General features: G+C 40.8%; 1 long non-coding RNA gene across 1 annotated transcript; it reads right to left on the bottom strand.

Annotated features, from left to right (window-relative positions):
• Positions 1 to 4,391: 4,391 nt before the first annotated feature.
• On the bottom strand, positions 4,392 to 6,362 carry LOC116520386. The gene is made up of 3 exons (XR_004256777.1): positions 6,277 to 6,362; positions 4,872 to 5,010; positions 4,392 to 4,641 (listed from the first exon to the last, which is right to left on the bottom strand). It is a non-coding gene; the product is annotated as an uncharacterized LOC116520386 (long non-coding RNA).
• Positions 6,363 to 12,663: the final 6,301 nt, after the last annotated feature.

Below are 12,663 nucleotides of genomic sequence, written 5' to 3'. Positions count from 1 at the left end.
GCAGCTACTCCATTCTTTCTGATAGGGAACTACATTTCCCAAGATGCCTCAGGTCCTCAAAGCGCTGAACGCAGCTTTGCAATTGACTCCAGCAAGGCCTGGCAGCCGCCGGCTGGGGTGGTTGTCAGGGCGATGCGGAGCGGACGCGCCGTTTGTTACTGCTTCCAGCAATCAAGACGGAGAAGGGAAGCGACTGAAACGGACGCTGGCCTCGGTCTCCTGCTGCGGCTTCTGTTTCAGTAGGGAAGAAAACTTCCTTTCGCTTCCCGAATTTGACTGGGTCCCGGGGCTTCTGCCGGGCGGCAGAAGCCCGGGAAGCGAAAGGAAGTTTTCTTCCCTATTGAAACAGAAGCCGCAGCAGGAGAGCAGGGCTGCTGCCGGCCGTTTCACCTTGCGCAGCGAATTTGACTGGGTCCCGGGCTTCTGCCACCCGGAGTATCGGCGTATAACACGCAGGCAGGGTTTAAGCTTGCAATTTTAGTTTTAAAACTGCGTGTTATACGCCGATAAATACGGTATATTATTTACAAACATACCTAGTACATTGTGTTCATTTGTGATCAGTTTTTATGTTTGCTGTCTTATATGTTTTACATTTTCTGTACATTCAAAAGCACTTTGTTTTCAATACAGTTTGGTGTTGTTGTTTTTTTAGAATGTGGTCATTTTCCCATCCTGTACTATAATGACATAATTACCTTGGCTTCCCTGCATGTGACCTATCCATTTGGAGATAAGACTTTTTTTTAATTTCTTCCTACATTAGGGAATACCTAGATTTGTTTGTCCTTCAACTTGCTTCAGCATTTGTGAAAACTAAAAAATCTCATGAATTTATTTCATGTATATCCAACAGCATGGATCACATCTTCTTGATTATTATTTGAACTAGACTGCTACCACAATAGTCTGAAAATGAATCAGTTTCAAAATACGGACTAAACTGTCAGACAGTGGCTATTCATCTTGGACTTCTCTTGGCTTTATCTCAGCACTAGTCTTGCTATGCCAAACTATTAAAATGAATCACAGTTGGAACAGTCGAAAAAGAAAAGGTATGAGTATTCCTTCTACTCCCTCTAATCATTCAGAATGAATTTTGTATTTGTTTTTTTTCTCCCAGACAGGAGAGTACATTTTCAAACAAGCTGCTAAATTTATTATAAAAGAACAATTATGAGGTCTGTGTGAGGCACAGGGGCATTTTTGAAAAACAAGTGAACAAAAATACCAGAAACTGGTGTGTTACTTTGTTGAATGCCAGCCTCATTACTCACTCAATGAAACATATAATCCATACAAAATATAATCAATTTAGGCAAAAGGTCTATTAAAAACCAAATAATGAGTCGAGAAGCATCATCCATTGAAGAAAGCTGAGGGAAACAATTGAAAGAAAAACATTTGAAGAAATAAACTAAATGGAAAATTTAAGATTAAAAATTTCCTCCATTTTATTAATATTTGATTCCTCGTTTTTTATATTTATTAGCATATTTATAATTTATTTCTGTTTCATTTTAGTGCTGGGGTGCTTTAAGGCAATACCACCTTCATAGATACAAAAGATTGTAAAATAGGTAAGAACAAAGTTAAAAAGAAAAACTATTATCAAACCCAGGTATCTAAAAAATGTAAGAAGGAAGATTTCAGAAGGAGATATTTAATATTTCGATTAAAACATAAACTTGAAAATAGGTTCACAGGCAAATTACAGCAAGGCAACTAAGGTGGGGATGATAAAACTATCCTAAGTTTTATATATATGTATGTTATTATGAATATGTACAGTTAAGTTACATTTGTATATGAAAAATTAAAGAATCAAAAGAAAAATATATGCAGGAGCAACAACCATGTTCAAAACAAAAATCCATTTCTTGCATTTTCAAAATAAGATTGTTCTTTTCCTTTTGTTATTCACGCACTGAAATGACTGCGGAAACACTGAAATAGTGCTTTGAGATGATATTATACAAAGCTAATAAAATACCTCTTGAACGTACATTTTGATTTTTTTTTATAATTTTGATTTCTATGACTGCCTACTCAAAAACATCTTGGGAAGGATAACAAGGGTTAAAAATAACAAATATAAGCAACTTAGGGTAAGAATAGAAATAGTCCTTGCAAATGACCATGGTAAGAGTCAGATCATCAAGATATTCTTGAAAACAAGGAAGACAGCTGTGAAGATCATGGACAAAGAACACATGGCTTTTGATTTCACAATATGACATTATTAAATAGATAAGACTTGTAGTTTGCCAACCCTTTTGAATCTTACTGGATGGACAGAGACAGAATGAAAAAGATAAGTATGCAGACTCAATGTCATGTCTGTCTTCATAAATCATGATCATCCAATTATATATTAAATCTACTCGTAACTAGTACAACTTGTTCAGGAGATCCTGTCTAAGACAATGAATTTCTTGAATAAACTGAGCTGAGAGGTGCCCCTGCTTTGGACAAATAGCTAATGAACTGCTAGAATTAACCTGTAAGAAAACTTCAGGCAAAATAGACATGCTTTGGGTGATTTGAGAAGAAAACACATCAAGAAAATATACCTTTCAAATTTTGAAATAGAAATCTGATAGAAGAGATAAGTAAGCAAGTACAAATAGGACATAATTTTTTTTTGCTACTAATCATAACAAAAACATTTCCTCAAACAAGGTTGTTAACCTTTACTTTGAAGAATAAGTGAGAGGGCATTCCCCTCCCCTCTCCCAATTATTCTGTGTGGAGATGTGCATTGTGATAATTGCCCCAAACTGTCTTCTTTTGGGAAGAGCAGGGGAAATTATTACCTTCACACTGTCCATTCTTTTATTGGTCTTTGACTGAAATCTTTCTCTGTCTACACCTTAGAGTTTTTTTCTCAAACTGTTGTGTGATTTCATGGCAACTATGAACCCCATAGCTGTTTTTTGTATAAATAAAGTATTACCATTATTATTTTTGTAAGTTATTATCGATTTCCTGCTAAGGCAGTATACTTCAGGCACTATTATATTCCTCCTAGATTGATATGCTTCAAGTAAAGGCTTAGGCAAATAATGTCTACTTTCTTTGAGGCAAGAATCTTTTATGAAATAGTGATAAGGCATTTTTCTAACACTGTATTATAATGAGACTTTTTCTAAATGTATTATAACTATACAAAAAGTTCATATTAGACTTTTGGATGGTGTTTTTGATGTTATGATCAAAGCAGAAACCATGTTTTTGTACAAACTATCATTTTTGTGATTTTATATATATATATATATATGAACCATAATTGCTCATACTGATAGTTGCAATTTTCTATTTTCTTGATTTACTCATCTTTGTAGTCTTAGAAACTTCAACATTATTATTAAAAATAGTATTGCTGGGATTACAGTATTATAATCACAGTATTAGGATGTTAATTCCATATCATTCCAGTTCCTCTTAAATATTTCAGTAAGGCATAATGTGATTATTATGTGCCTTATGGAACATTATATCATATCACATATTACATAATTTATTTTATCATATAATTTACAAATGTGCACTTATCTTAATACAAACTCACAACATGTAGCTGTAATTCATCTTGGAAATCCAGTATCTTCAACAATTATTTTTAACATTTATACACATTTCCCTATTTTAAATCTTACATCAGTAACATAATGTTGAAAACATGAATATGATATTTCCACATTATCTTTAAGATAATGTTATGATAGTTTTGATACCATTTTAATGTATTTATACTCCCTTAATTCTGGAAACTTCTGAATGGCCAGGCAAAGGATGCTATTTAACAACTTGGACAAAAGTTAAATTGGGTAGATATATACTGTTTCTCCAAAAATAAGAACTCCTCAGATAATAAGTCCAATTGGGCTTTCAAGCGTATGCGCTAAAATAAGCCCTCCCCCCAAAAAATAAGCTCTTCTCAAAAATATTGCAACACAGTAGTAGCCATGAGGTGACCATGCTCACCACCTCCTCACCTCAAAAATAATAAGACCTCCTCAAAAATAAGGTCAAGCGCTTATTTCCGGGGGGGTGGGGAGGCTGTCAAAAGAAAATAAGACCCTCTCTTATTTTCGGAGAAATATGTTTAGGACTACTTTTATGCTATAAAATACAGTTAGCTCTCAATTTACTACCATTTGTTTAACAAACATTCAAACTTACAATGGCATTGAAAAAAGTGATATATAACTAGTCCTTGCACTTATGTTTGTTACAGTATTCTCATAGTGATATGATCAAAATTCATGAGCTTGACAATGTGTAATTGTAGCATCCGGAGGACAAACAATTGCTACTTACAACCTTCTGACCAGTAAAGTCAATGAGGAAAACCAGATTTTCTTAACAATTGTGTGATTTATTTAATAACTGCAGCAAAAAGGGTTTTAAAATCATACGTCTATGGAGATTCTCAATCATTCAAGTAACAGTTGTGCCAAAGGCGGTTTTCTTTGTTTTTGTTGAAGACGTTTTGCTTCTCATCCAAGAAACTTCTTCAGTTAGAATTGAATGGTGGAGAATGGAAGGATTTATATTTCTTGCAGCCATCTGGTGGTTAGCAGTCTCTCTGAATGTTGTTCAGGCCACATGGAGGTTTATCTGTGCTCTCAGAGTCACCTGAACAGTGCAAATGGATGCGGAATCTTTAAGATTGTGCATGATTTACTTAACAAATATATTGCTTAGTGACAGAAGTTCAGACCAACTTGTGGTCATAAATTAAGGAATACTTATAAGTGGCATTTCCATCCAATGCATTTCTGAATTTTCTAATTATTGGCTATCTGCTCCAGCTATACAAGATATATATATTTTAATGCTACTAGTTGAAAACAACTTGTGTATACCTGGCTGATATAATAAAGGCATTAGGAATCAGTCTAAGTTGATCTGTAAAGAAGCTGAAGAACTTGACCAGTTTCAGCTCAGCCGTAAATAAATAGCTGATCCAAAATCTAAGCTAGGTAGGATGTTGAGCCCAGAAACCTGTGGCAAATTAGAAAGAGAAGAGAAAATGAAGTCAAGGCACAACTTGAGAATAAGAAGCATGATTCTGCTGATTAGTCAACCTAATGAAAGGAAAATGGTTTAGAGCAGGGGAGTCAAACTCATGGCCCACAAGCTGGATGTGTCACATGCTGGCACCTCCACCCCTGGTTTAGTGAAGGGGGGGAAGTCCTGATATATCACATGATGACGACGTGATGATGTGAATTTGACACCTCTGGCTCTTTGGGGCAAATAAACTTTTTTTTTTATCTGAGACTGCATGTTGTTGCTGAATTATATTTAAAATCAGATTGGAAACAGACCACCCTTACTGAATTTGAGATTTTTCCCTCCAGATTATTTTGCTAAAATAAACTTTATGAATGTTTTCTACATATAAAGCTTTGATCTTGGTGGAAGATTTAAAACTTGTATAAATATGTTGAATTGGTTATCAGGAACTGCCTGAGCGAAACTTGCAACATATAATCCCAAGAGATGGGGATTTTGTTGTTATGGTTTCTGAGAATTTTATTTCTTCAGTGGCCTTCATTCTTTCTTTCACATGTTATCTGCTGATGGGGTAAGGCCAAAAAAAATTAGGAAATGACTTCTGACTTCTCCTATTTTCTTTCTTTCTTAGTTTCTCCCTGCTTAACTGATCAAAACAGCAGATTGCTCTGAGTAGGGCTGTGAACTGACCAGTTGTAGAAAAGAAAAATATTTCTCTTGTATTATTGCTATTTTCATATTTTAGGCTACCCAACTTTAAGTTTACTATTGTCACACACAAATTTATTCTTTCTGTTGCACAACTGACTCTAATAAATCCACTGACCCTTATATTCCTGCTAACATAAACATTATATTTATGTGGACAAAGATATCAGTAAAGTTTATGTGTTAGATTTGATAATGACCAGAAGGAAAATCATAAAGAAGATGAACTCTGGTTCTCAAAAGCCTATGCAGCATTGCAAATGATAATGAATGTTATGAGTGATAATCTAACAATTTACAGCACTTGGACCAAACAGGGCTAGGGGTTCCTTAGCCTTGTTTTAGAAAAAAATATTGCTCTTAACAACAAGATAGCAGGTCAGTTTAAACATAAATTATCTTTAGGACATTTGAAATTCTTTCTGTCTTGTGTTCTACTTTATGAAAAATATACAGTGGTTCCCATCTTGCAACAATTGGTTTAGGGATCCTTTGTAGTTACAACAGCATTAAAAATGAGTTATGTGCTTTTTTCATACTTACAACCATTGCAATATCCTTGCGGTCATCTGAACAAAATTTGAATACTTGGCAACTGGCATGTATTTATGATGGTTACAGTGTCCTGGGATCCTCTGATCATCTTCTGTGATCTTCTGACAAGCTAAGTCAATGGGGAAGCCATTGATTCATTTAACAACCATGTAATAACTTATTGGCTGCAGTAACAACTGTGGCAAGAAATGTCAAATATTGGGGCAAAATTCTCTTAACTATCTCGCCTAGCAACAGAAATTGTAGTTGAAAATTGAAGTCTACCTGTAACTGCGTAAAAAGTAACTGTGTAAAAAAGAAGCTTACACATTTTTTTCCAACCCATTTTTCTGGAGAGTTGTAAAGAGTCTCATGATAAAACTAGGACACTTTTGGATAGTTTCCAAAGCTACCTTAAAAAGAAAGGAGATGACAGCTTTATCAAGAAAGATTATGTGCTACTGCATTCCCTTTGTTAGATACTAGCTTCAATTATAATGGTTTCCACCAAGGTCCTCTGTCAAAGGGTCTGAGAGCTCCCTATAAAAGGGCTGCTGTCAGACTCAACCTTCGCTGGATTGTTCATACATGTTGTGTTATAATAAAGAGCTGTTGTTACGGTTAGCCTGTGTGTGCCTGTCCATTACCCAATCTAACACTAGCGACAAAGATAGGATTGGAAGGCAACTAGGTGAGCCAAAAAGAGCATAGGAATTCAGCATATAAATCCAGCCCGGAGCTCAGTGCGGCTTCGAGCGGCCATTTTTGAGTGGCAAATTCAAAATGACTTCAGAACACAAAATGGCCATGCACGCCCCACCAACTCCATATGATCCAGTCACTGAGCACTGGGACTTGTATATGCTAAGGTTTGACTGCTTCCTGGAAGCCAACGATCTCATGGGCCTTTCTGAAAGCCACAAGAAGAACATGTTCCTCAGTTACTGAGGGCGGGAAGTGTTTGAAACTGCCAAAGACCTCTCTGAACCAACGCCACTACAATCGGTCGCTTGGTCCATGCTCCAGCAGATGCTGAAGACTCACTATGCTCTCAAGCCATCTAAGCACGTCCGCCAGCACGAATTTAATATTCACCACCAAAGGAGGGCGAATTGATCAATGAGTACATTGCAGCGCTACGAAAGGCCGCAGCGTACTGTGAGTTCCGAGACCTAGACAAACTGATTCTTGATCGCATCATATGCAGTGTGCAGGACATTAATTTACAGAGGAGGTTATTTGCTGACTCTAAACTCACTCTACAAATTGCCTTGGATGAAGCCAGGGCATCAGAATCAGCTGTCAAGTCTACAGAGGCCTTGCAGCACCAAAGCACTCCTCAAGACACATGGAAGAGCACATGCATACATCGCGAGGCTGCTGAGGCTGAGAGCTCTGAAGGCGAAGAAGATGACAGCTGCCGCAGTGTTTCCTGCCTTGCGCAAATTGCGGAGGAGACCATGCCAGATCGTCTTGCCATTTCCGTGACACTATCTGCCAGCGCTGCGAGTGAAAGGGGCACATCGCCAAGGTTTGCAGAAGCAAGCACCACACAACGACCTGGCAGCCACATAGCCAACCTAATCGCCAGCAGAGGCCCAATGAAGGGAAATGGCAGAAGCCACCCCGGTACTCAGAGGGTGACACCAGAGCCACCTACCACACCTCAATCAGCTAAGTCCGCACCAGGTGGCCAAAAAAGCTGAAGGTCACAGTCCTCATCGAGGGCTCATCTCTCCATGCAAGATGGAGATCAACACAGGGTCATCACTGACCATCATGCCATGGTCCACGCTCAAGCGGAATATCCCTAGTCTAAAGAAGCAGCATCTTCGCACCACTGAACATATGCCTTTGCGATTGCCAGGGGAACCGAGTCCCCACTGTGGACCAGGGCACCTTCCAGGTGCAATTCAAAGACTACAGTGGCCAGCTCCCAGTGATGGTGATCAGCGGGAACCTGCAGAGCCTCCTGGGGCTTGACTGGTTTGAAGCCCTGCGGCTAGAAGTGACCAGTATCAATGCTTTGAAAGACAAGAGCGCTGAAGCAATATTTAAGGAGTTCGAAGACATCTTCGGCACTGGTCTGGGTAGGTATGTGGGGACTCCAATCTCTTTTAATTTGGACCCCAACATAGCTCCAATAAGGCTAAAGCCCAGAGAGTACCTTTTGCTCTCCTCTCCAAAATTGATCTGGAAATTGACAAGCTTGTAGGCCAGGGAATCCTAGAGCCGGATTATGCACACTGGGGGACCCCTATTATGACACCTGTCAAATCTGATGGGTCTGCCCGCATCTGCGCAGACTACAAATGCACAATCAATAGTGTTACAACAAAGTGCTTAGCCTGTACCCATTGTGCAGCATTTATTACATTCATTAGGCCCCGGCAAAATATTTACTAAATTGGACATGGTGCAGGCATACCAACAATTACCTGTAGGTAAAAAGACTTCTGTCAGCAGATACATTCCTGGTGCAGTACAGCCAGACCCTGCCACTGGTGTTGACTTGTGACACTTCCCCGTTTGGCGTCAGAGCTGTCCTCAGCCACCGCATGTCTAATGGAACCGAGGCTCCCATAGCCTATTATTCAAGGACCTTGTCCACTGCCGAGCGGAACTACAGCCAGCTGGACTGTGAGCCTTTGGCAGCAGTGGCCCGTGTAAAAAGGTTCCATGAGTACCTCTATGGTCATGATTTCAAACTAATTATACACCACAAACTGTTACTGGGCTTGCTGGCTGGGGACCGACCTACTCCTGTGTCATTATCCTGCAGATGACCAGATGGACCATTTTCTTAGCTGCCTACTCCTACCATCTCATCCACCAATCAGGCTCCATTTTGGGGCATGCCAGCACTTTGAGTCACTGCCTGCTGTCAGAACTTCTTGCAAATCCTACCCCTGAGATGCCAGTCCTCCTTATTGACTGCTTGGAGACTGGCCCTTTCTCATCTAGTGATGTTGCCCACCACTCTGCAAAAGACTCCACCATCAAACAAATTTTGAACTGGGTGTGGAGGGGGTGGCCCAAGGGGCCTGTTGGGTTTGATTTCAAAATGTACTATTGCAAGAGAGATGAACTGTCTGTTGTTAATGGCTGTCTGCTGTGGGGGGACTGGGTCATTTTCCCACCCAAACTGCACTTTGCAGTGTTAGAGGCTTTACATGTAGGGCATCCTGGCATTGTCAGGATGAAATCTTTGGCCAGGAGTTACGTGTGCTTGCCTAACATGGACAGAGAGATCAAAGAATGGGTGGCTACCTGCACATCGTGCCAGGAGTCCAGACCAGTTCCCCCAGAGGCACCCACTAAGGAGTGGGAGTGACATCAAGCACCATGGTCTAGGGTGCACATTGATTTTGCTGGCCCAGTTCATGGCCAGACATTCCTCGTAGTTGTGGATGCCTACTCGAAATGGCTAGAGGTAGTCCTCATGACTTCCAGTATGGCAGAAGTGGTCATCAAGGTACTACGGAGACTTTTCTCCACACACAGCCTGCCTGACGCCCTGGTCTCTGACAACGGGCCCCAATTCATGGCCTTGCAATTCGAGACCTTCTTAGCAGCACAGGGAATCAGACATACCCTGGTTGTGCCATTCCATCCAGCCTCCAATAGTCAGGTGGAGAGAATGGTGAGATCTGCAAAAGAGGCCCGATCCAGGATGGGCCCAGGAGATTGGCAAACACAGGTTGATCATTATCTTCTAATTCAACACGTCACGGCAAGTGCCACTACAGGGAGAAGCCCCGCTGAGCTTCTCATGGGTCGCTGGCTAAGATCCCACTTAGACCAGCTACACCCAAACTATTCTGCCGGATCGCCCCCAGACTCCACAAGCAAAATTCGGAATTTTAGCATAGGGGATTCAGTTTATGCCCACAAGTACACCAGGAGAACTCTGTGGATTTCTGCCACAGTGATAGGCATCAATGGGCCTCGCTCTTGTCTCATGGAACTCGAGGATGGTTGGAATTGGAGAAGGCACGTTGACCAACTCCATGGCCACCTCTCCAACTCCACTCTTAGTCAGCCAGAGGTAACTCCTGCTCGAGTTAGCCAAAGCCCTACCCAAAAGGAGCATGAAGTCACTCCTTCCACAGCCAACTCAAACCCGAAGTCACCGGGATACTTAGCTTCTTGTATTGCAGTCCCCCAGCGAGTTCTGAGCGAACCGGCTCTAGAAGCTCCAGCTGCGGCCTGTGAAAGGTTTCAGGAGCTTCCACCAAGTGGAGCTGAGGAGCAAATAGGTCTGTCCGACCTGTCTGAAGAACACCCTCTGACTAAACTGCACAGGTCAGGCAGAGCTATCAAAAAGCCTGCCTACCTGCGTGACTACGTGACCAGTAGGATTATTCCATCTAAGAGGAGAGAGGTGTTAGATTCAAGGTTCAGTTATAATGGTTTCCACCAAGGTCTTCTGTTCCAGTGGGAACAGAGGTTTAATCTCATTGGTTGAAGGGTTTGACAGCTCCCTATTAAAGCCCTGCTGTCAGACTCAATCTTCGCTGGATTATTGTGTTATAATAAAGGGCTGTGTTGCGATATACGTGCAGGTATGCATCTGCCATACTGTAACACGTATAGAACAAAAGCAATAATTAACCATATGATTAAATCAGTAAACTAAAAGCAATAATTGGCCATATGATTAGATCAGTAAGACAAACTGTCCAACTCCAAGCGTTGATTAAATCAGTACCCTTAACACTAAGCAGATCAGCAACCACAGACTTGTAACTAAGCGTTGATTAAATCAGGGGTTACAACTGTTTAACTCTCAAACATTAATTAAGCATTGGATGTTTGCATGATGATAAAAGGTTTATTGACTATGAGTATTCTTCGAGTCTACATGAGAGTAAATGAGTTACCATATACTGTAAACTTGCACAATCATGATTGGTCCCCATTGGCTATGTGAATCCACCCCTCCCTTGTGTATGCTCAATAAAAGAAGCCCCCAGACTTCGTTCTGGGTCGGTTTCTTCCCGAAGGAAATTCGTGTCCGAGTCTTCTTTCCTCATTGGCTTCATGAACCACCCGCGGAGAAATCGCATCTGGTGACCCCGACGTGATGATCTGTGCTGCCCATCTCATCTCACCCCCGGCCGGGAAAAGCCTCGCACCCAGGGCCGGCCGTCAGCGAATGGAGCACCCTCCCATTTCGTGAGTATGAGGTCGGGCTTCTCGAAGGAACGCAACTTCGGAATATCTCTAAATTTTCTGGTGTAATTATTCAAGTGATGGGCAAGTCGCTTCCCGTTTTCCCCTCAAAAGCATTTAATTGACTTATTGACTGATGTCTAAAATCATTGTCCAATCTACCCGGAAAAAGGGGTCTTTAAAGCTCTCCTTATGGATAAAATTGGGCACCTACTTCCATGAGGAACCCCGAGCACCTCCGGGCGTTTTAACAACATGGCGTTTACTTATCAAAAAAGCCTACCAAGCCCCTTCCTCTTCCCTTCTCTCTCCTTCTCCACCAACATTGAAACATGTGATCACCTTTTCTGGTCAGGGCTCAAGCCATGTGGCCCTGTCCAACAGTAAACCATCTTTCCAAGCAGCCTCCATGTCTCCAGTGTCGTCTTCCCCACTTGGAGCTGAACCCAGAAGGACATTTCTCTCAACAATTGGCGACCCACAGATGGGACTCCAAGCTAGCCTAACAAATGGATATGGCCCAGGTAAGCCTCCCATGCCGGCACAGACCCCATTGAGTCTGTGGGTGGACTTTATCTTGGCCTTAACCATTGGATCTAGGTTTTAAAGGGGTTTTGAGTTTGAGCTCAAAGGCTGCCTGGAAAGAAGGTGAGTACCTTTAAATTTTAATTCTCTAAAGTTTAAATTTTTGTTGTTGTTTCTGTTGTTCTGTGATAATACAGGAAAACTAATTTGGCTACATAAAGGTACTTAAAAGAAAAGGGAAAAATGTTGAGGTTTCTTTTTTTTCTCCTGTCTCTTTGTCTCTTTGTCTTCTATGTGGTTTGTTTAAGATTTGTGCCTTCCCTAATTTAACAGATTTGTGCTGGGGATGTAGGATGTGAAAACCTGAGAGTTCTGTTTTTTCCCTTCTTATTTTCTCCTTGTTCTTGTGTAAATGTGTGCCTAAGTCTTTGTGCACCCTCAAGGTCTAAACTGGCAGAAATTGCCTTCGCTCAGTTTGTTCCCCCCCCAAAAAAAAGAGTACAGAGAAGTGTTTTTTTTCCCCTTCCTTCCTTCCCTTTGCCTTAAAGTAACAACCCAGGAAATGTTTTAAGTTCATTTACAGGAAAAGTTTCATCCTTGCTTCTATCGTGTGTTTAAATGATTTTACCTGTTTATTTCCTTCCTGAAGCATGTGAATCCAGACCCCATTTTGCATCTGTGATATCCCCATAATGT

Source organism: Thamnophis elegans, chromosome Z (assembly GCF_009769535.1).
Source record: "Thamnophis elegans isolate rThaEle1 chromosome Z, rThaEle1.pri, whole genome shotgun sequence".
In the NCBI taxonomy this organism is placed as follows: domain Eukaryota; kingdom Metazoa; phylum Chordata; class Lepidosauria; order Squamata; family Colubridae; genus Thamnophis; species Thamnophis elegans.
Note: the sequence above shows the minus strand (reverse complement) of the source record. Positions and strands in the feature narration are given on the sequence as shown.